The 25225-nt window shown below is 39.2% G+C and overlaps 1 long non-coding RNA gene across 1 annotated transcript; it reads left to right on the top strand.

Moving 5' to 3' along the window:
* On the top strand, window positions 1–2429 carry LOC131541450 (uncharacterized). Its single transcript, XR_009271512.1, has 4 exons — window positions 1–397; window positions 498–564; window positions 847–931; window positions 1754–2429. It is a non-coding gene; the product is annotated as an uncharacterized LOC131541450 (long non-coding RNA).
* The last annotated feature ends 22796 nt before the right edge of the window (window positions 2430–25225 follow it).

Below are 25225 nucleotides of genomic sequence, written 5' to 3' on the forward strand. Positions count from 1 at the left end.
CCATGCTGGCCAATCAGAAGCCTGACAAAGTTTCAAGTAGGCGGAGATAACAGCGCAGGCTCCGACGTCACAAGCCAAAAACTCCGGTTTAGCTGTCTACATGATAACACTGCAGCCAGAGTTTTTTTAAATCTTCACCCTGGCAGGAGTTTTTTCAAAATGTTCGGTTTCAGTGACCTGGTGCAGCGTTTGCGTGAGGACGATCGGACAAACCGCAGAGAAAAAGCTGCTGTTTTGAAAATAACCGCGTTCGTGTGGACGGCCAATGGGCGCGCGCGTTGAGCATTCAAATCACATTTAAACTGAAGCTGAGGAGGTTACCATGGTAACAGGGCGTCAACTCACTCAGCTGACAAGTCACGAGAAGCTGTCTCTCTGCTGTCTTCGCTGCTTTCAGGTAAGTTTCGTCCCTAAAGTTACACAAATAATACATACAACTGTTCCTGACACTTTCTTACATGTTACTGACACGTTTCTGTTGAATCTTTACTTTACAGGAGTGGTAGTGTTTTCAAAAAGACCGTTAGCATCACAACCGTTAACTATAGAGGCTAACAATTAGAGGTAAGGTAACTTATACATTTGAGCTCTTATTAATGAACGTTTGAGCTTTTAAGCACCTTTTATGTGTAGATGAGCGGCTTTGATAGTTTTGTAAATGTTTTGCTGATACTTTGTCAATAGATAAATGGAAGTCACTATAAGCTAATTAATTTAATCTAAAAGTCTGCACTGTGGGGGTCAATCGGTGACGTCACTTACATGAACTAATGGGCTGAAACTATTTCAAACACATTTTGAACTTTCATTGCAAACAAATATTGATCAATTGTACTATGATTTCAGGAGCGTCAGAAAAAAATACCTAAAACAGGGGAAGTTACAAAACAATTTGTAATGTGAGCTGCTGACAGAGATACAGGAATCACAGGTGATCTGAGAAGTCTTATTAAATAACTTTATATGAATTTTTCACAGTATATTTCAACTATATCATCATGCATCTGTAAAACCTAAAAATATGAATTCTGGTATCTTAAGATTTTTTGTATGTTTTGTATATTATTATTATTATTATTATTATTATTATTATTGCATTTCACCTCTCCTGTAGTTTGTTTATTTCTAATAATCCTGACATTGAATACTACATTTGTTGGCTATGTGACATATTGTTCCTATTCTTCCATGCTTATGGCTGGAAGATTTCAAAAAAATATATCAAATAAATATCAAATATTTCCCTGCGTGAAATCCATGCGGGCCAGATGTGGGCCGGATCTGGGCCGACACTATGTTGCTGTCTGGGTTCCTGTATGTCCTACAAGGCCATCTTGTTTAACTCTGCTCTGAGGACACTTCATATACAACAACCTACAGAGGGGTCAATCATAATTCAAAAAAAGACACAGATGATAATAAAAAAGTTCTTTGAAATTAAAATTTATAACAGTAAGACAGAACCAGTACTGTGAATGCACCTCACTTCAAACTGTAACGGTCTGTATATTATTTTCTAAACTTTAAATGTAGTGAAATTTTTGTTCAAGCAGACTTTGTTGCTCGTGGAAACCTCACGCGAGCCTGAAAGATACTTAAAACTTAAAATATTATTTGCACTCTTGAAGACCGTTCACCAAATACTAAATTTCAGTCTAGCAGAATTTTCTGCACACTTCACCCCCGAGGCCAAAAATGAGCAGTGTGAATGTAAGAGCCTCACACTACATTGTTTGTTTGAATTGTATTTCAGGGCAGTTCGTGAAGACGGATAACCTGGACAGAAGTCGGTTCCAGATCCAGCCTCCACACCAGACTTCTCACTCACAAGGATTGCTGTCTACTAGATATTATGTGTACTCTTCAGACTTAGGTTCATGCAGATATTATTCAGGGACATGAACACTTGAATACTGCAAAAATAGAGAAACTACCTTATTTAAGAATTTTGTGTTAATTGCATGAACATTAAACAAATATATTTATTTTACTGTTTTTTGTTTTGTATTCCAAAGCACCTAAAAGCCAATTCACACTGCCATACTCCAACAGGGTGAACACACTGACCAAGCAAAACAAATAAGCATGTTTTTATAGTTTTTGTGAAAGTGTGAACTGACAATGCTGTATGTTAGGTGTGAGATTCATTCAACTTGGTTTGCTGATTAAACATGATTAAATATTTGTTCAGAATATTTTGTTGTTGTTGTGACTATTCATCTAGGAGGGGTGTGTATCAAGTGGCTTGGTTATGGTTTTGTTGAGGCTGACATGTGGAACCCATCTGATCCAGCGTATAGGACCAGAACAGGGCCAGCTATGGTCATACAGAACCTCAGATCCCACATAGCAATTTTTCTCTGGCCCAGCTCCGGCCCACACAATCAGCTTTTGCTTGGCCCACATACCGCAATGACTTACGGTCCTAGTGTGTACCAGGTCTGGATTCCAGACAAGGGCCACACATAGGCCAGAACTGGCCCAATTCAGGGCCAGTTATGGGTAATTAACTTGGCTGAGACTTGGGCCAGTTATGGCCCATGTGTGGCCCTTATCTGGAATCCAGACCTGGTACACACTAGGATCTGGGCCAACACTATGTTGCTGTCTGGGCCAGAATAGGGCCAGCTATGGTCATACAGGTATGGTCCCACATAGCAATTTTTCTCTGGCCCAGCTCCGGCCCACATAGCAATTTTTCTCTGGCCCAGCTCTGGCCCACACAATCAGCTTTTGCTTGGCCCACATACCGCAATGACTTACGGTCCTAGTGTGGACCAGGTCTGGATTCCAGACAAGGGCCACACATGGGCCATAACTGGCCCAATTCAGGGTCAGTTATGGGTAATTAACTTGGCTGAGACTTGGGCCAGTTCTGGTGGTAACAGAACAGTGGTGGTGGTAACAGAATGTTGAGAGTCGTTGATGGTGGGTTGCAAGAGTTCATAAAGCACTGGCAAGTCTCTTCCTAGAATCATATCAGCTGGTAAATTGTCAGCTATGGCAACATTAAGTAAGTACACTTGTTCCTGTACCTCCACCATTACCTCCGCTCGGGGATACTGCTTTACATCCCCATGCATGCATTGAACAGAGGTAGTATTCACATAATTGACATTATTTACAAAGCATGATTTCAACATTGACAGAGAACTCCCAGTGTCCAAGAGTGCTTTCAGTTCATGTCCATTAACAATCACATCATATACATTCTGACTCTCCCCCACAGAGTCAAAGTCACAGTCCCCTTCTCTAGGCACATAACAAAACCCCGTGAATTTCGCTTTTGCGAGCAGGACACACAGCTGCTTTGTGACTTGGCTGCTGGCAGTAAAAGCAAAGCAAGTCTTTGGCCATTGACTTTGGACCTTGTGCATTGTCAGACAGTTCAACACAACCCCTTTCAGACCCAGAGTTATGAGTAAAGCCACGTACAGTACCTTTGAGTGGTTGAGTACGAGGACCACCGCGATGAGCATTAAGGTACTGCTGTGCCAACTTTGCTGCCGCCCGTCCTGACCTCGGCTCGTGCTCTCTCACCCAGGTGCGTGCGTCGTAGGGTAACACCCGAAGAAGCTGTTCCAGGACGATGGCCTCGCCGATCTCTTTAAAGTGCTCCTCCGGTCGCACCCAATGCTTGTACAGATTCTTTAGCCGGTGGTAATCTCTGTTGGCGACACTCCAGCTGGAATTGTAGTCGATCGGAAGCGCTGACGATAGGTCTCTGGAGAAATGTTGAATTTCTCCAGCAGTGCTTCCTTCAGGTCATCGTAGACCTCCGCCTGCTCCTCGTCCATTGCCAGGTACGCCTCCAATGCCTGCCCTGTCAGCAACGGAACCAAACGATAGCTCCACTCCTCCTCAGGCCACCTCCAGGTCCTGGCCAGACACTCGAACCGCCGAAGATAATTCTCGATGTCTTCCCCCTGCTGGAAGCTCGGCATCTTCAGATCAGCCCACTGCATTGGCTCTCTCGGCGCTGTGACATTCGGGGAGTCTTGGACGTAGGCGCGTCTGTGTCTTGTGGATACCTTTGGTGCTGGCGTCGGTAGCTCCATTCGGACACTCTCCGCGTCGAGCGAGGTCTCAGCAGGACGAATTGACTGCAAGATGGACTCACGAAGACCTCGGAGCTCCCGCAGATATCGATCCTCTCTCTGCTCCTGAGTGTTGAGAAATCTGCGCATCAGGGAAATCATTCCCTCGCCAGCTGTAGTGTCAGGAGTGACGGGCTTGGTTGGTGGTTGACTGAACTTTGGGGAGACTTTGGGAAAACTTGTGGCTCCCTCCTCATCCTCCGTAGTCTCAACCGAATTCCAGGCTGCCTCCTCCTCTGACGCCACCTTCACTTGGGATCGTAAACCCGGCCTGGGTTTTCTACCTTTCTGCGCTGTCTTATGAGTAGCCATCCCACCGCTGCCACCAAATGTGATGAAGACGAGCCCACCAGCTCGCCTTCGGGGAAAAATGTGAGTCCGTGAAGGGATGTAAAAACGATGGCTCACTTGCAAAAGCACTTTTGTGCAAGGTGGAATTTATTTACAGTGCCAGAAAGATTGTCCACAGTGAAGAATATATACAAGTCCACCTAAAAATGACAAAAATCCAAAGTACCAAATAAACAACAAAAGGGAAAAATAAACCAGAAAATAATCCAATAATGATATAGTCAGGTAACAAACAGGTATCCACATTATATCGAAGGGGTTTGGGGTTTTTGCTTGAGGCACCGCAGTAGCACTCTTGCATCGACTTGGTAAACAAGTACTGTCTTTATGTTTGGCCTTGGCTTATATAGGCCAAACCCTGCCCCTTTTTGGTCCATACCATGCACAGGTAAGAATAACATTTAACACACACACACAAATACCACATCCATTGGTCATCTGTAATACTTAATCAATAATCACTTCCGATCTATATATATATATATATGTATATGTATATATATATATATATATATATATATATATATATATATATATATATACATATATTAATAAACACATAATCCATTAACACATAATACATTTAACACATAATTTACACACTTAAATACACACTGAAACACCTATTCATATTAGACAATGGTTTCGCCAGCTTCCGGTTGCGCTGTGCGGCGCAACCAAGCCCGTGATGTCATAATCAACCGCCACTTGTTCGTTCCAATAGCGGCAACGGCAGGGAGGAACAGTACGGAGGATGAATGAAGTAAGTAGGCGAGTATGTATGTATGTATGTATGTGTATATGTGTGTCAGTGCTGCTTCCCCAGTGGTGGCAGCTAATGTGACTTCATTAATATTAATATAATGACAGCATAAAAAACTGGGATTCATTTTCACCAAGCTCAAGTATAAAATATACAGGAAGATCAATGCGTGTTTCAAAGTAAGATTCAATCGATTCTGTATGATTTCAAATGATTTGTCAGTGTCATTGGGACAATCATATATATGTCTTTTTTTTCACAAAAGGTTCTAATACAGTATTTTAAACTGACACAGAACTGAATGATCCCTCTGATTCTGATCAAATTAAACATTTAAACAATCACTTACTATAAATACAATGAAACCAACATGTGAGTTTCACGTATTTAACATTGTGTGAACATATTTGCATATATCTGTGGCAACACTTGGATTAGGGAACACATATTCACCATTAACTAAGAATTTTCCTTCAATAAACTCATAATTTGCTGCTTGTTAATAGTAAGGTAGTTGTTAAATTTAGGTATTGGGTCAGATTAAGGAATCTGGAATTTGCTCATGCAGAATAAGGCATTAATATGTGCCTAATAAGTAGAGGTTGACCGATTCATCGGTTTTGCCGATTAATCGGCACCCATAGTTGATTTGCGGAACTATCGGTTATCGGCAAAAATCCATGCCGATAGTTTTCCGTGTTAGTCTTTTGCTGGAGTGGCTGAGAATGGCATGCTGTCATTATACAGCACGAGAGCGGCCTCTAGAGGCGGAAATCACTGACAGCACATGTTGTTTGTTTTGGCATGTGACACTGAGCGCTGCACAGAACAGGAAACTTCAAATGCGCATTTAAATGCATCCGACAGAAAATCCTGCAGAGGAACAGAGCACCATTCACATAGTTTTCCATTAAATAACATTATGTTTGTTCCAAATCATTGTTAATTTACATAATGACTTCACCCTAGGCTATAAATTATGTTTTGTGCATTTTTGCATCTTTCTGTGGCTCTAATACAGTCTGTATGCTTCATATAGAGAGCTGTAATACAGATTGCGCATTCTCTTTCCGTTTGCTCTGTTTTTTTAAACACTGAACTTCAAACTCATGTATGCCACATGAAGCAAACTTATGTCCATTTGGTGCATAAATAAACAGTTTTAAACCGCTGCTTGAATTGAACGTGACGCGTCTGTTGTGTGTGACACCTGTGACTTCTCCAAGACTCAGCACCTCACTTTTGCACAGTGGGTCACTTGCATATTTATTTATTTATTAATTAATATATTTTGATTAGATAATTATGCAGTGTTCTAAAATAGCAGCAAATAAAATGTGAGAGTACACATACAATATCAATAACTTGTGCATGTAATTTTAATACGGCCTTGTGTAGGTATTTCAAGATGGCTATATTTAAGCATGACTGTTGAAATTAAATGGTAATACTTAACAATAAGAGTCCATTTGTAACATTAATTAAAGCTCTAGAAGTATTGTTCCTTGTTAGAGTGTGTGCATTTCATTTCAACATTTACTATTACTAATAGGCTTCATTTTTAAATTGTAAAATTTATTCTTTCAACATTAGTGAACTATGAAATAACTTTAATGATCAATATAATAATATTAATACTAAATTTGTATTCATTTACAAGGTATGGTTCAGTACTGTTACTGCTTTTTTTTTAATAGTAAAACTCTATTTTAGTTTTCGTTCAGTATCCATTTTAAAAACTATCAGTTGATTACTTGGTATCGGCCAGTGTTGTCCAACCTAGCTATCGGTATCGGTAAAATCCACTATCGGTCGACCTCTACTAATAAGTACTAATAAACAGCCAATATGCAAGTAATATGCATGCTAATAAGCTACTAGTCAAAAGGGAGAATTTGTACTTAAAATAAATTGTTACCATATTTGTAGTACATATCTAAATTTTACCTGTTAATATTTTTGGAGAGATCACATTGATATATCATGGATCAGAAAAAAAAAAAAAGTCTTTCAAGAATTTACATTCATCTTCTCAAATGCATTTTTAACTCATTTAACACTTTCTGTAACAAACTGTTTTGTTGTACATTTGTTCACTGCTGTTTGCATAACATACTTAAAAATAATAATAATAATTCAGTAGCTTTTGTACAGTATTGAGTGGATGGGAATCTGATGCAGTGCTATAACTTTACTCCAGTTGGCGAAGCATGACCTTCTGGTTTATAAATCTGATGAGTTCATATAGGCCTACTTGTTCTATACTCAACACCCTTCAAACTGCATTGTAAAGTAAATTGGAATTGCTAACATGACTTCCCTTTACATCACATGTGACATGACTGCTGCGGTACTGCAGTGATTTAGAGCAGAAGCGTGTGCGCCAGGAAACATGAATGTAATAAATAACTCCTAGAGGAAGCACAGACACACATTTAATGCATTGTTCTGCTCTCTGACTCTCTGACCTGAATTTCATCAATGCAATTGCATGTTTCTAATCAATATCCAATACAGCAAGATGAAAAATGAAATCCAATCACACACTGAGTGTTTTGTTCTTGCCATTTATTTATTTACTTATTTATTTTTGGCTGTTCTGGGAAAATACCATAAACTATTATATTGTGTGCAAAAAGTATGTTGCAAAGGCCAGCAGAAATGCACTGATAATGTACTGATGGGTACAGCTCATCTATAATGGAGAAGCAAAGTGTTAAGTGTTTCCAAGTGCTTTCTGGAGCTGCAAAGTAGAGCCCTGTGCGGGGCTATTTTCTTAAACCCGCACCCGCCCGCTCCTGCTGAATTTCTGACCAGGACTGCCCGCTCCCGCAACCTCAATTTTTAAAATGTAGCCTACTGCTTGATACACAAGCACCAAACGATTTAGAGTTTAAAGGTCATTTCACACTCGGTCATTTCACACTCAGTCAGAAATTTTTGCACGTTAAAAAATAAATACAACCTCATGTTATGTCAATCACGTTTACACACTGCCTCCAAAACTTTCGTCCGTAATAAAAAAAAAATCGGATCAGATTCGAGTTTCTGCGTTTTCGCATCTGTAGCATGCATTTTGATAGGAAAGGATGAGGAATATGTAAAATCGTAAAAACGCAGTGTGCAATGACCTTAACTGTTAACAAACAGTTTAAGTAGGCTAAATAAGCCAAAGCAAAATATGAAATAACTTTAACTTAATTAAAATAACTTAAGTAAATAAACACATAGAACTAATAGGTATGTCGCCTCAGGGCAGAGGTGCCAGATGTATGCCCTTGTGCATATTTATCGCAACTTACAAAGTTGAACTCTTTTCCATTTTTTTCAGTTACAACTGAGAATTGTTTCCAGATGTCTGACTTGCCTTGCCTTGCTTTGCTTTTGTCAAGTAAACAGCCGCTTTAATTTTCTTCTCAACGTAATGGGTTGACTCCATTTCTATTACACACCAAATCCCACCATTCCCTGGGGGTATCCCGCAAAATTTTCTGACCGCCCACTCCCACCCGCAGCAAAGGTAAAACCGCCCACTCCCGTGAGATTTGCGTCCATACTTCAAAGTTTTTGTCACCATTCACTTGCATCGTATATGCATATACAGTACTGAAACATATTTATAAAACAAATCTTAATTTGATTTCAGTCAGGACCACTCTGTATGAGTAAGATTATTGTAGAGGTTGTGAACTTTAGCTCTGAAGGGTTCAGATTCTGAGCTATCCACAGGCAAACCTCACTGAGGTTTGAACCCCCCGCGAAGCCTAAGCAATTTCCAGATATTTTATATGCAGCAGTTGTATTAGCAATGACCTGGATAGATGATATATCTCTGTGGGCAAGCAGTAACTGATCATGTATCTGCATAAGGAGGAGTTGGGGATGGAGGAGGGTAAGTGCATGTCTGTACGACAAACGATAGCAAGTGTGAGTACTGATGAACTTATATATCTTATTAATTGTAGTGGGAGGTGTTACGATCAGCTGAGCGTCAGTTGATGCTGCAGGCACTCCATGGTCTGCCTGAAATATGCTTGAGCTCCATTCGTCGCTCAAACTAGATTTCTGCAGAATAATGTCATACACACTTGGGATAGCCTGAAGTTGTCCAAACAAATACTCTGGGATTGCATGATTTTGTTCCATCACACTAGCAGAGCTTTCTCATGTTTTGTGGTTTTGTTTATGAAAGGAATCTTAGCTCAGAGCTCAGATGCAAATATCTACCACAGGGTGACATCTAATCAAGTTATTTTGGCAGTGTGGTTTAAAAAAAAATACAAATAAAAAATACTCTTTTCAGTGAGGGGTCATTTTTGGAGCCTGTCCTCCAACAAAAAACGACCCTATAGGCGCCCTCTAGCGCGCGTAAAAATAATGACAGTCTCGTGTTGCGTCTGTCGTCATGAAATGACGTATGACTGTCATTACCAATCAAAATGTGTGTTTATTTAAATGCAGTGTGTGGCCTTTTTACACCGACCTCACAGTAATTTGTACATATTTTACTAGGTGGCTAATTCGTACGAATGACCACACCTAACCCTACCCCTAAACCTACCCCTTACAGTAATCATGCAAAATCATGATTTTTAGTGCACATTTTATGAGCGCATGCGTTCTCTGGGATCAAACCCATGATCGCATGATCACGTAATTACATATTGTCATATAACGCAATGCTCTACCAACCGAGCTACACGAAACCCGAACTATAACGCAGATAAAAGAATACACAACATTAATATGAAAATGTCCTGTTGCCGATAGGGGCGCAATTGTAGTATTCGCTCTGATGGGTCGTATTTCAGGGATTTGGACAAACAACCTATACGGGCGTATTGGTTGGAGGACAGGTTGCATTTTTGAGAATTGAAACTTACAGTATGTTATTACCTCAGCACTGCTTCTGCACAATTAAAGTGCATTAAGCACAAAATAGTTCCAATTTAGCACAATTTCAGTATACCAGTTTATTATACCAAAAGTACAGTTGCAGGTTTTTTTTTAATGTTTTTATATTAAGCACATAAATACATAAATGCATTTGTACGATACTTAGCACAAAATAAATGTATTTCAAATACATGGTAGTTTGTTTATTTTATTCATTCATTCATTCATTATTTCCATCAGGGCTCTTATACAGGTGCATCTCAATAAATTAGAATGTCGTGTGTAACAGAGTAAAGAAAGGAAAAACAGAAACTAAATGTGAAGTATGTCAAAATGCTTGTTTTAGTTATAAAATATTTGTTCTTGTTAAATTAACCTTGTTCATAGGTTATTTAAATAATGCATCTTGGAAAAAGGGAGACACCTACAGGCAAGAAGAGTGTACTAAGGGTTGAATCAGCCACCTTCTCAGTTCATGTGAGCTGTTGAGAAGGATGGTAGGTAAAAGAAAGTCTCTGGTCGATCGGTCAAGAAAATATTGGAAGATATTGTTTTAGACAAAAATAAAGTCAATTGCATTTGTCTAGAAATGTATTTGAGAGAACTTTATTCCGTATTTCCTGTTTAGAATAGTAAATCAGTGTGTAGCAGGGTCTTACGTGCCTTACAGGTGGTTGTGCACGCCACGTACTAATGGTGTCTGCTTTTTATCTCATTTGGTATATTTGTTTGATTATTTTATTATTTTCTGACAGTTTTATGACCGGACCAGCAGTATTTATTGTCTGTTTGGTGCTCTTCATGTCTTTTCCAGGTACGATGTATTACTTTTCTTCTGTGCAAGTTTTGTTCTATATTCATGAAAGAAAGAGAAGAGACTGAGTCATATTCGTATGTAACAAAAAGTGTTTAAGTATTCAGTTCATGTGAGCTGTTGAGAAGGATGTTTTATGACCGGACCAGCAGTATTTATTGTCTGTTTGGTGCTCTTCGTGTCTTTTCCAGATTTCCTCAGTTGCAGTAAACACTAAAGTGAATGTGCTCAGCAAAACTGCTTTCGCGTGGTCATTATTGAAATAAAAGAACACACGAATCAAGAGGGGTTACAATGGTGCCGTGAATCCCGTTCATGATCGACGCGACGCTGAGGGTGTGACTACATCGGAGTGAGGCACGGGTTAGAAGAGTGCTGGAGAGGCCGTTTATGATCAACACAACGCAGATTGTCGAGGGACTGACGAGACCGGAGCAGACGGAGTCGTCGCGGATTTTCGGGTTCACGTGAAGCAGATCATCGAGGGACTGACGAGGGAGGAGTGCAGCAGAAACGTCGTGGGATTCGGATGGACAATTTGCCTGTTGTCACCGATTTGAAAACTTTCTTTTTTCAACGAACTTTCGAGCAACGGGAAAATCGATGGACAGCAGCTAAGTGACTGTTATCGACAGAGTTTTTTCTGATTTACTTTTAGTGCCTTATTTAAGTGTTAGGGGTATCCTGAAAATGGCTGAGGGTGGTGCAGATAGCTTGTTGTTTGGGGTTGGACGGGAAAATACTTGATGCAGTTTTCTAGTACAAAATTAGGACAGGGTGAAGAAAATTCAAGGACCAGTGACCATAAAGCAAAGGAGAATTACATGATTCATGATGTCAACCAAACTTTCCCTGTCACGTCTACTCCCAGACCAGATAAAATAGGGATGTCTAGCGATCGTGACGTCAGTGATCTTGGCGTCTTAGTTGAAGAATTGGGTCGAAAAATCGGCGAATCAGTTACTGCTAGACTTTTGTCAGAGGGTAGATTCGCTGGGACTAGCAATAAAACCAGCACCACGAGTTCTCAATGTGCTAATCTCGATTTATCTCAGTTGAATGTCATCTTGAAGTCAGATGAAAAGAACCTCCTGTGTTTAGGGGAGACAATCTGGGTAGATGTGATGTTCAAGAATGGGTTGACATGATGCAGCTCTACCTACAAAAGAGAAATGTCAATATCCCCGATCAGGCAGATGAAATAATCGGTCACCTTATGGGTAGGGCAAGAGATGTTGTAAAAGTAACTCTGCGCAGTAACCCTACGCTAGACTGCAAAGCACACCCTGAGTTAATATACAGCATACTTAAACAACATTTCAGTAATGTGTCCTATTCCAGTATGCCACTTGCTGATTTTTACAGCACATTACCTAGACAGGGTGAGAACCCTGTTGACTACTGGCTACGTCTAAATAAGGCAGCAGACATTGCTGACGAGTGTCTCAAAGCTCAGGGTAGGTGTATGGACAATTTGAATTCTGAAGTTGCAATGATGTTTATGCAATTGTCCAGACACTGATTTGGCGCGTACATTTAAAGTGCGACCGTTAGAAAATTGGACTGCAAAGGACGTTCAGGAGCTCTTAGACAGTTTCCAACGTGACAGTAAATTGAGAGCAAGTACAAATGAATACGCGATCGGTCAAAAAGCACAGATTGCAATGCACAGTTGTGAACGCGTTAATGTTGGTCCTGAGTCTTTGCTAACGTGTTTTAAGCAGGGAACCAGCGGATCTCACGAATCGAAACCAGATGCAAAAGACGAGTCTGGTTTGAATCGGATGGCTGATATGCTGGCTCAACTGATCGACGTTTTGAAGAAGAGGGAGGAGAGTAATTCTGATTGTGTGTCTGCAGGGAGAACACGAGGAAAGACTACAGTTGGACAGAGGGGCTGTAAGATTTGTGGTGATACATCTCACACTACAATTGACCATTGCAGAAATGATCACTTGTGCTTCAGATGTCATGTCGCTGGCCACTCAAGCGTGACTGTACAAAGACATTCCCTAATTCACGTTCTGCTTCAGATTCATCTGGCGGTCAGGAAACTGAGTCGCCTGCACTCGGAGAGGGGAGTGTGGGTGTTTCTGAAAATTCCCTCGAGGTGGATACTGATTTTGAAGCTTTGTTTCTCTCCTTTAAGAATACTTTTCCTGACTCTCAGAAAGTCATCTTTCAGAATACACAACGCATCGCTTGCTCAGATACACTTTTCTACACACCTGTACTTATTAATGACTCACTCACTGTTAATGCCATGTTAGACACCGGCTCTATGGCCTGTACCCTGAGTGATTCAGTAGTCATTAAGCTGAGGGAAAATGGTGTCTTGGATACTGTCAGGGAGGAAAAACTGATGTCATCATAATAGGATGCGGTGGCAAACGAGTGTTTCCTAAGGGTATGTTTGAACTGAAACTGGTTGTTTATGGCTGTGATGTTATTGTCCCATGCCTTGTTGTTCCAGGACAAATTGATGACCTCATTTTAGGGACAAACGTCATTAAGCATCTTGTCCACAGACTGAAGGATTCCGACAGATATTGGGAACTGATCTCGCCCAGTGGACCCAATTTGGAGGGTGATGAGTTTTGTCGATGCTGTCTGGTGTACATCGATGGAGGGTGAAACAGTTCCGGATGTTGTCGGTACAGTGAAACTCAACCATGCAGTCACACTTTCGCCTGGCCAAGAACATCTTGTTTGGGGCAAACTACCCGCTAAGTCATGTGGTCAACCGGGCAGTACTGTTATGGTGGAACCGTCTAGACTCCGTTCTGCCTCTAGAAAAGTTTTAGTGGGTCGTGTTGTTTCTCCTCTTTGGGGCGATGGTTGGATACCACTAAAGTTGATCAATCCTAGCGACAAGCCGGTAACTCTGAGGCGAAACACAAAAGTAGCCGACGTTTACCCTTGTATTGCGTTAGAGGATGTGTGCGAAACAGGACCTGAGTCTACACTACAGTCAAGCGTTCAGCAGTCAGCAACTGAACCAGATATATCTGATACTCTAAGCAACAGACTTTAGAAATGTGGTTTGGAGACCGTTGACTTAAAAACGTGTGAAGTTTCAGATTTTTGGAAGGCAAAGCTGTGTGATTTAGTGCTTGAATATGAGTCAATTTTTTCCAGACATTCTCTTGACTGTGGCGAAATCAAGGACTTTGTACACAGAATTCGTCTGTTTGATGAGAGACCGTTTCGCTTACCTTTTAGGCGAGTTCCCCCATCGCAGTACCAGAAGTTGCGTGTCACTCTGAATGAAATGGAAGAGAGGGGTATAATACGCAAGTCCGTTAGCGAATTTGCATCGCCTTTGGTTTTGTGCTGGAAAAAGAATGGCGAATTGCGGATTTGCACGGACTTCCGTTGGCTTAACGCGCGTACCGTGAAAGATGCGCACCCTTTGCCTCATCAAGAGGATTGTCTTGCGGCGCTCGGTGGCAATTCATTGTTCAGTACTATGGATTTGACTTCCGGTTTTTATAATATCCCACTGCATGAAGATGACAAAAAGTACACAGTTACTACGCCGGTAGGGTTGCACGAATATAACAGGCTACCTCAAGGCCTTTGTAACTCGCCTGCAAGTTTCATGAGGATGATGACTAGGATCTTTGGTGACCAAAACTTCTTGTCGCTGTTGTGCTACCTGGATGATTTAATGGTCTTCGCACCTAATGAAGAAGTTGCACTGCAAAGGCTTGTAATGGTTTTTGGAATGTTGAAAAAGCACAATTTGAAATTGTCACCGAAAAAATGTCACTTTTTAAGACGTTCTGTAAAATTTCTTGGTCATTTGATCTCGGAGGAAGGCGTGTCTACAGACCCCGGAAAAGTCGAAGCAATTGCTAAAATCACTTCTGCAGATTTGATGTGCCCTGATGGTGTCACCCCGTCTGTTAAGAAAATCCAATCCTTTCTCGGTCTCATTATGTGGTACCAACGGTTCATTGAGAATTGTTCGTCCCTTGCACGACCACTGTTTGCTTTGACTAGTGGAGTTAAGGGCGCCAGAGGTGTGGGGCGCAGAGGGGCTCCTACGTCCAGAAAGCTAACTTCTGATGATTGGTCTCCAGCTTGCGAGGCGGCTTTGTCTGCACTGAAAGAAGCCCTTCTCTCTAATGTAGTCCTTGCACACCCTGATTTTTCCAGACCCTTTATTCTTGCCACCGATGCTTCATCCGAAGGGTTGGGTGCTGTGCTTTCGCAACTGAGTCCTGGTGAAAACAGGGCTCGACCCATTGCGTTCGCGAGTAAGTCACTGTCCAGAGCACAAGCCAGATATCCAGCACATCGTCTTGAATTCCTTGCGCTTAAGTGGGCAGTATGTGATAAATTTAGCCACTGGCTAAAAGGACATCGGTTCACGGCTTGGACGGATAATAATCCCTTGACGCACATTTTGACTAAACCTAGGCTCGATGCCTGTGAACAAAGGTGGGTGGCTAAACTGGCTGCTTTTGAGTTCGACATCAAATATGTTCCTGGGTCGAAGAATACTATAGCTGATGCTTTGAGCAGGCAACCTTTTGTTGACAGTCGAGTTAGTCATCGCATAGTCAGGGAGCCCTATGAAAAGCTGATAGCGGAGTCAAGGGACCATACCTGTGCAGCTGTCCAGGATGTTTTCAGATTGTCCAACGCCAGTCACCAAGTGGTCGGCAGAGCGGAGGCGGGTGCTTGTGATCGGATGGGGGTCAACTTCGATGCAGATGAGCCAGGAAGTTTTTCAAGTGATGGAGTGGCTGCTGTTTTTTCTAATCACCTTTCTTGGGAAGAAGGAATGAGAGTGCGGACTATTCCTCTGGCTGGATTTGTCCAGCAGGTAACAGATGCTGGATTTGAGGCTCTTCCTTCATATTCTCGCCAAGACCTGAGAGACAGACAACTTCAGGATGAACACTTGCAGAGGGTGATGTTCTACGTTGACCGTAAACGCAGGCCCTCGAGACGTGAGCTTCTGGGGGAGCCCAGTGCTGTACGGAAGTTTTTAAAGCAGTGGGACAAGCTATCTTTGGTTGATGGTGTCCTGTATCGTATTTCAAAAGATCCTCTGACACGTCACAAGCGGTTCCAATATGTAGTGCCTTCATCTCTCAAAACTGAAGTATTGAGAGGATGTCATGATGAGGCTGGACACCAAGGCCAGTATCGTACTCTCCACCTTTCTCGCCAGCGTTTCTACTGGACAGGCCTCGAACAAGATGTTCGCGAGTATGTGACAATATGTTGTCGTTGTGTGCTTGCGAAGACGCCAGAGCCGGAGGGACGAGCTCTATTGGAGAGTGTTAAAACTTCTGCTCCACTTGAGTTAGTCTGCGTTGATTTCTGGACAGCTGAGGATTCACAGAATAAGTCAGTTGATGTGTTAGTGGTCACTGACCATTTTACCAAGCTTGCCCATGCTTTCCGTTGTCCAGACCAGACTGCTAGGTCAGTGGCAAAGAAGCTCTGGGATAACTATTTCTGTTACTATGGTTTCCCAGAGCGCATTCATTCTGATCAAGGTGCCAATTTCTGTAGCGAGCTGATCAGACACTTGCTCGAGTTCTCTGGGATTAAGAAGTCGCAAACAACCCCATATCATCCCATGGGGAATGGTGCCATTGAGAGATTTAATCGGACACTGGGAAATATGATCAGAGCCCTTGAGCCACCACCAAAGCATGACTGGCCTCAGATGCTTCATACGTTGACGTTTTTGTACAATTGTACTGCGCACGAAACTACGGGGTTTCCTCCCTTCTATCTAATGTTTGGTCGTACCCCAAGATTACCAATTGATGTCATTTTTCAGAGCGTGCTGAAGGATGATCTGAATGTCTCTCTCCCCAAGTATGTAGAGTCTCTGAACAGGGATTTGAAGGATGCTCTCGCTGTTGCGAAGGATAATGCTTCTAAAGAACAGTCTCATCAGGCCCGCATGTACGATCGTAGAAATAAGGGTGTGAATATTGAAGTTGGTGATCGAGTTCTTTTAGCTAACAAAAGTGAGCGCTGCAAACGCAAACTTTCAGACAAGTGGGAAAGTGTGGTGTATACTGTGGTTGATCGTGATCCTGAGACCCACATTTACAAGATAAAACACCCCGTTTCTGGTCAACTCAAAGTGGTACACAGGAATCTACTTCTGTGTGTCAATTTCCTCCCTTTGTGTGACATTGTAGGGACTAACGATGATGAGAATGTGTTTTTGGTAGATGATGGTGCTTCTGATGAATGTTCTGTAACTTCTGATGAATCAACAACTAATGGTGAACGTCCTGACATAGCTGACCATGTGGCTGACAATAGTCTACGAATGGACGAGTTATGTGAGGCTCATGATTCAGTCGAGGTTGTTGGTGTACCACCACGAAGTGTGGTTTCTGAAGATGCTCTTTTGGACCCTTTGGTCCTTCAGGAAAGTCCTGAAATGACTAATGTTTTTAACCCTGATCTCGCTGTTGATGGTGTTGCGAATGGTACAGAGTTACCGGGCCGTAGATCAAGGTTTGGCAGATTACTGAAACCAGTAAATCGTCTTATTTCTTCCATGAATCAACAGACTTTGTTTCATTCAAGTAAGCAAACTCTTGGAAAATGGTCTATTTCAGTTCTTAGTTTGAAACATTGATGTTGAATTTTGTGTTTCATCAGTCTTTGTGAAAAGAACAAGAGAATTGCAAGTATGATGTGTAAACGGCACGTTATTTGGGTCATGATTAAGGACAAGTGATATGCGCAGCACTTTTTCTTATCAGTTCTTTAATTGAACAGTCTCTACTGATCAAAAGCTTTCTGCTAATAATGGCAATTCCAGGTCTTTGAGAAGCTTTATTTGTCTATTTTCTTAGGTTATCGCATTTTGCCACATTCAGTGGGGGTGAATGTAACAGAGTAAAGAAAGGAAAAACAGAAACTAAATGTGAAGTGTGTCAAAATGCTTGTTTTAGTTATAAAATATTTGTTCTTGTTAAATTAACCTTGTTCATAGGTTATTTAAATAATGCATCTTGGAAAAAGGGAGACACCTACAGGCAAGAAGAGTGTACTAAGGGTTGAATCAGCCACCTTCTCAGTTCATGTGAGCTGTTGAGAAGGATGGTAGGTAAAAGAAAGTCTCTGGTCGATCGGTCAAGAAAATATTGGAAGATATTGTTTTAGACAAAAATAAAGTCAATTGCATTTGTCTAGAAATGTATTTGAGAGAACTTTATTCCGTATTTCCTGTTTAGAATAGTAAATCAGTGTGTAGCAGGGTCTTACGTGCCTTACAGGTGGTTGTGCACGCCACGTGCTAATGGTGTCTGCTTTTTATCTCATTTGGTATATTTGTTTGATTATTTTATTATTTTCTGACAGTTTTATGACCGGACCAGCAGTATTTATTGTCTGTTTGGTGCTCTTCGTGTCTTTTCCAGGTACGATGTATTACTTTTCTTCTGTGCAAGTTTTGTTCTATATTCATGAAAGAAAGAGAAGAGACTGAGTCATATTCGTATGTAACAAAAAGTGTTTAAGTATTCAGTTCATGTGAGCTGTTGAGAAGGATTTATTGTCTGTTTGGTGCTCTTCGTGTCTTTTCCAGATTTCCTCAGTTGCAGTAAACACTAAAGTGAATGTGCTCAGCAAAACTGCTTTCGCGTGGTCATTATTGAAATAAAAGAACACACGAATCAAGAGGGGTTACACGTGGAAAAGTTCATTTATTTCAGTAATTCAGCTCAAATTGTGAAACTTGTGTATTAAATAAATTCAATGCACACAGACTGAAGAAGTTTAAGTCTTTGGTTCTTTTAACTGTGATAATTTTGGCTCACATTTAACAAAAACCCACCAATTCACTATCTCAACAAATTAGAATATGGTGACATGCCATTCAGTTAATCAACTCAAAACACCTGCAAAGGTTTCCTGAGCCTTCAAAATGGTCTCTCAGTTTGGTTCACTAGGCTACACAATCATGGGGAAGACTGCTGATCTGACAGTTGTCCAGAAGACAATCATTGACACCCTTCACAAGGAGGGTAAGCCACAAACATTCATTGCCAAAGAAGCTGGCTGTTCACAGAGTGCTGTATCCAAGCATGTTAACAGAAAGTTGAGAGGAAGGAAAAAGCGTGGAAGAAAAAGATGCACAACCAACCGAGAGAACCGCAGCCTTATAAGGATTGTCAAGCAAAATCGATTCAAGAATTTTTTTTTTAAACACCGAACTTCAAACTCATTTATGCCACATTGTTCATTCTTGAAGCAAACTTATGTCCGTTTGGTTATTAAATAAATTGTTTTAGACCGCCACTTGATTTGAACACAAAGCGTCTGGTGTGTGTGTGTGTGTGTGTGATATCTCTGAGTTCTCCTAGACACAGCACTGCGCTTTAGTATGTGACTAACTTTTTTTTTTTTTCTTGATTAGATAATTATCAAGTGTTAAAAAATAAAGTGTGTGAGTACACATACAATATTCATATGTATGTAATTTTAATGATATGGCCTTGTGTAGGTATATAAAGATGGCCATCTTTAAGCATGACTGTTGAAATTAAATGGTAATACTTAACAATAAGAGTCCATTCCTAGCATTAATGAAACAATAGCTACTAATAGGCTACATTTTTAAATTTTAAAGTTTCTTCTTTTAACATTAGCAAACTATGAAATAACTTTAATGATCAGTATAGTAAATAATATTAATATTTGTATTCATTTACAAAGTATGGTTCAGTACTGTTGCTGCTTTTTTTAAAAATAGTAAAGCACTAGCTCTCTTTCAGTATCCATTTTGAAAACTATCGGTTGATTAATTGGTATCGGCCAGTGTGGTCCAACCTAGCTATCGGTATCGGTAAAATCCACTATCGGTCGACCTCTAATATATATATATATATATATATTTTTTTCTACTGTTGTTATATCAATCACTATACCGGTATATCATTTTAAATTGTGCCATGTTAACTCCAAGCAGTCTGACTAAAGTTTTTGTTATGCAATCTTAGCTTTCACATCATTTTTATAGCTCTATCCTCTTACCACAGATCAGGATTTCTCAATGCAAGGTTAATGAGGGAACTGCAGGGGGTTCATGAGTTGATGAAAATGATATAATATATTATGTTGAATGTAAAATTGAAATAAATAAATGGCACTGTGTTCAGTTCATACACATGTAGCTTATGCTCTGGTGTTTTCAGCATATCAGAACTGCTTGGTTCACACACAATCGATGCTGCAAACTCCATCTCTAGATAGACTATTAGTTTAACATCCATTTTAGATGTGTGCTAGATTTTTTACATATTTGCGTATTTTTTTTAAATTGTTGAAGATATAACTTTACAGCATTTCAGTAGGATTTAAAATCATGTGGGTTTGGATATTTTAAAAGTGAAAGATTTAAAACATTAATAAGTATAAATAACATGTAATCTATTTGCATGTCATGTGACCATTAACTGACGTAAACATGCAAAAGTGTCGTTAAATTTAAAATATCAGGGTGATTTCAAATAAACATGCTACACCTAATGGGTCCATTAGATCAACTTTTGGTTAATTTGTGTCTATTTTTATTTCTCCTAAGAGATTTTAGGAGAAAAATTTTAAGGACTAAAGCTCTGTTCAGCTTGATATACTGCTCTGTCTCTTTGTCTCCGTGTCTCAGGAAACAGTGAATGTTGCTTGTGAGGTACTGTGATATTCAGTGAGCATAAAACCAATACACATAGGTTGACCTTTGAGTCGTAAATGCTTTTTCCTTGAAATGTCTCCGGCTGCCGAGTGAATATTCATCGTGACGATCTGTAACACAATAGCAAAGTTAATTGGAAAGACAGTGTTCTTGGCTATAGTTCCTCACAACACAATCGTACAAGTCTGCCAAAAAACAGAAGGTTGTACAGAATGACACAACATCATGAACGGAGCAATTGAGTAGTTAAATATTTGGCACTATTGCATGGTGTTTTAATTCCATTGCACAGATGTTCACTGTACACCCCAATACAAAGAGTTTATGTAGAAATGAGGCCTTGTCCCTCTGTTATTTAGAATTTTTAATGGCAACACATTGTAATAGAGAAGACAGGGATGGTTAACACATGGCGATGCACAACACCATCAGTTTAACCAATTATGGGGTGAAATCACCATTAAACATGATCTTTGGTAAAGGGGTAAATATATTGGACTTGCTTTTCACAAAAGATGAGCTCAAATATACGAGTCTCTATACTGGACCTTCTTAATACACTCTTTGTGATAATTTTCACAGTTTGAACACAAGTAGAAGATATCTGAATTACATTAATTTGTTGCAGACAAATATTAAACCAAAGTTTGAGACAAATATCTGCAGCATAACATAACCTTTTGAAGTTTTACTGAATTCTTTCATTAAAATGTTATGCTTTCAGACCAATTATTTCCAAGGAAAGACACTCATATAGTTTGCAAAGAATCATACATAGACATAAAATAACCAAGGTTTCTGCAATAAAACATAAGAAATAACATTCTTTGTATTGACATGGGAGAGAGGGTTTCACTCTAATGCTTTTTATTGTGTTTCTTGTGTAAAGTAGAGAAATGTATCAATAGTCAGTTCAATACTGTTTGGATTAGACTGGATATTTTCAACTATGATTCACACTTGCTGAATCATAATGTCCTAAAACTCTTACTGGAATACAATGTGTGATGTATTATTACGGTTAAAGTTTATGACAGACAGAAAGACAGATAAATAGACAGATACATAGCAACCACCCAGAATGCTATAATAACTGCATAGCAAAATCTTAAAGTAATCTCAAACTAATCTTCAAGTCGAACTTGCAGACATGGATATTTCCATCCAACATTCAAAGTTTATTTTTATTAGCTTCCTTTTTCCAGATAACTTCTAGTGCTGCATAAAACCTACTTTCTTTTTGAGGCTGTGTCTTTATTTCCCCTATGCATGTCACTGTGTGGCTCAGACAAAAGTGAAAGCTCTCGTCTATGTCTTTGTTGAGAGCTCTCACTGCTGTTACTCATGATCATTTGCCCGACATGCTCATGATCAAATGCATTTCCATAAGTAATTTCTGGCCATCAATTAATGTGAAGGTTCCAGTTGAGTTTCTCCATTTTAGAGGACACACATTATATGACCTTAAGAAGGAAAATAGAATATTAATGGATATCAAAGTCTAAAACTGAAGAAATGGCATGCCTAATGGAGTTTACTGACCACATTAATAACGTGTGGTTGAATACTCTTACTATGGATTAAAAAGATAAAACATACAGAATCATGTAACAAACAACTTAAACTTAATAAAGCATGTTTGATAGCATGATAACATATGATGAGGTTAATAAAGCTGGAATGTGTACTTTGTGTACTGGAATGATTACAGCGGTAAACATACAGAGTATGCAGTAATATCTTAATTTTGACATATGGTAACCTGTTTAACCAGTTTATATTCACTTCAATGGAGAGAGAAAAATAAATAAATAAAAAAAAAACAGTTTTTAATAATTCTTAATTATCAAAACATGTAATAAATTTAATTAAATGTTGACTTAAGATTTTGTGTGCAGCCCTGTTGATTTCCCACATTTACAACACTGTTACATCATTTAGACACTTTCTACAGCATGGAGGTAAAAATAAACTCATTCAATTTTCTAATTTTTTCACAAATTTAACTAAAGTTTTCATGCTCATATCAGCAAACGTTTGTGTGTAGTTTATCAAAATCACAACAATGCACGTGACAAATGAACTGTGATGCGTTTCCATACTGCTATTTGCTATAGTGAATGTTTATATTGAGTTACAGGTCTCTAATTTCTCTTGTTTCAACAACTTGACTGAATGTGATATGGTATGGCCACAGGTGCATGCATATGATTTAAGGTCCAAAAATGGCATGCCAAAAGTGAGACATTTTGGCATTGGTAAGTAAAAGTTCTCGCCAACTGGCTGTTAACATTATTATGAATTGCAAAATAACATTGAACTGATTAAATTGAATTGCAAGCATGAAAATCTGACCCTCACAATGAGCATATCCTGTTAAAGACATACAAATCATCCACTGAAGAAAACGTCTGGCTCAACTCATGCATCTTTTAATTGCTTTTAGTAGAAAATGATTACCATCACATGTTTTAGAAGTGTTTTTATGTTCTTTAAGTGTTTTATGTGTTTTATGTACAGTTTCACTGAGACTGACTCATCTCATATATGATGCTGCAAATGTGGCAAAAAAGTTAATCCTGGCTTACTGAACACCTTGGTACTTGTCAGTTAATGTTCAAAGAAAAGACGACACTACATGCTTAAAATAGTGTCTCTTTCATTTTTCTTTGGTTTACTGAGAAATGTTTCTGGAATTCTTTATGCCAATGTCAGTTCACCTTTTTGAAAGACCAGTACCTTTGACATTTTGGAAGTAGTGAACTATAAAAAAAGACGGCTTTTAGCTCTTTAGACCATGAAAGGGATGAATTAACTCACATTTTGTTCAAAATGTATGACATTTTAAGCATTAAAAGGCTGTCACACTTTTGTCTTTATTGTCTGACTGACCAAGTAAGGATTACTACACAAAATGGGCCCGATTAACAGCATGAAGACTGACTGCAGAATTAAGTGTCATCTGGGACATTCCTAGTTCATTCCTTTCATTAGATCAGCAGTTAACCAACAAAGATATCCAATTATTACCAAAATGCTGTACTGTATATAATCTCATTCCACATAAGTTTCCGGGCTTTCCAGGCATTTTCTAAAGCACAGTCATTTAAAAAAAATGCCATCCATGGACACTCACATGGACATGTGCAAGGAGATGCAAAGGGGTTTTTCTCAGTTTTTGACCAAAGCTGAGCTAAATATATTGTTTTGCATATCTTTCTCTAGAAAGAAAGATTTGTATTTATTTATTTATTTTTCTCTCATCATTCATCATCAATAATTAGCAACATTACTGTGGTAACATTTCTGAAAAATGTGTTGTTAACGTTTCACAGCACTTTCAAAGTGGAATGTTCAGTGAGTGGCATTAAAAGCACTTTCAGTTTTATTTGAAATAAATGATCGTGAATCAGGAAATGTTTTATCACGCTTTTGTAGACTTAAGACAAAAACATACTTGCTGAAGCAAACATGTAATTGTATCAGTTGTATTATTAATAAGAATTCAAGAGCAATGGAAACCCTTAATGAAAGAGCTGAGTGAGATATGATATTTTATTTTTTTTATTTTTTTTGAATAGCTGGTGATTTGGCTGGTTAAGTTAGTTAGTTTGGTTTTTTTTTTTAAAGCACATTTTTACAACCGAGGTTGCCCAAAGTGCTGTACAAGCATAATAAATAAAATGACAAAAAGGACAGACTCAGTACAGTTTACAGTTTGAACACCAAAAACACAATTTACACACCAAAAACCAATTAATGTTCAAAACTCTGGCTGATTAAAAGCAAGCAATAATAGATAACCTTTTAACAAATGTTTATGCATAGGCAGTGCATTCCAAAGTCTAGGGGCGGCAACTCCTTTAAGTTTACATCTGGTTCTAGGAACTACTAAAAAAACTGATCGGACCATTTAAGAGATGACAAAATCGGGGTAATATGGGCATGCTTTCGAGTGCCAGTCAGCAATCTTGCCACCGCATTTTGAACAGACTGTAGCCGAGCCAAGGTTTTCTGACTACCTCCCACATAAAGAGAATTACAGTAGTCTAGGCGTGAAAAAATAAAAGTATTAATTTAACTGGTTATGGTTAACTCTGTCGTTCTTGAAGATTTTGATTCCTTCCAAGGCTGATGTTCTGTGTTTATTGGTTTTGAGGGTTTCATTACAGTGATGTATTATTATTATTATTATTATTTATTTTATTTTTTTCCAATTTTTGGCTTTTCTCTTTATTTTTCCGATCATGCTGTAAAATTTAGTTATGCGACAAACATTTATTTATATATATATATATATACAAATCAAGACACTGTATCTTTGTATGTGCATGTTTTGAAAGAAGTTGGTTCATAAAAAAATAAAAATAAGAATTCAAGTCAGACTCAGTGTTAAAATTATTTTATTATCCATTAGCTGAGAATGTGATGCCAAAATACAGTAACAGATCTCATACTGGATTAAAAATGTGATTAAAATAATTAATATAATATGATAAAAATAGCAAAAATACAATATCATACAGTCATCAAGGCTGGAGTTGAATTCAGGTGTAAACGCTATTTTTTTATTTTTTATTTTTTATTACAGAAGTTAATGTGTTGCATGAAGGACGAGT

Source organism: Onychostoma macrolepis, chromosome 05, assembly GCF_012432095.1.
Source record: "Onychostoma macrolepis isolate SWU-2019 chromosome 05, ASM1243209v1, whole genome shotgun sequence".
NCBI lineage: Eukaryota > Metazoa > Chordata > Actinopteri > Cypriniformes > Cyprinidae > Onychostoma > Onychostoma macrolepis.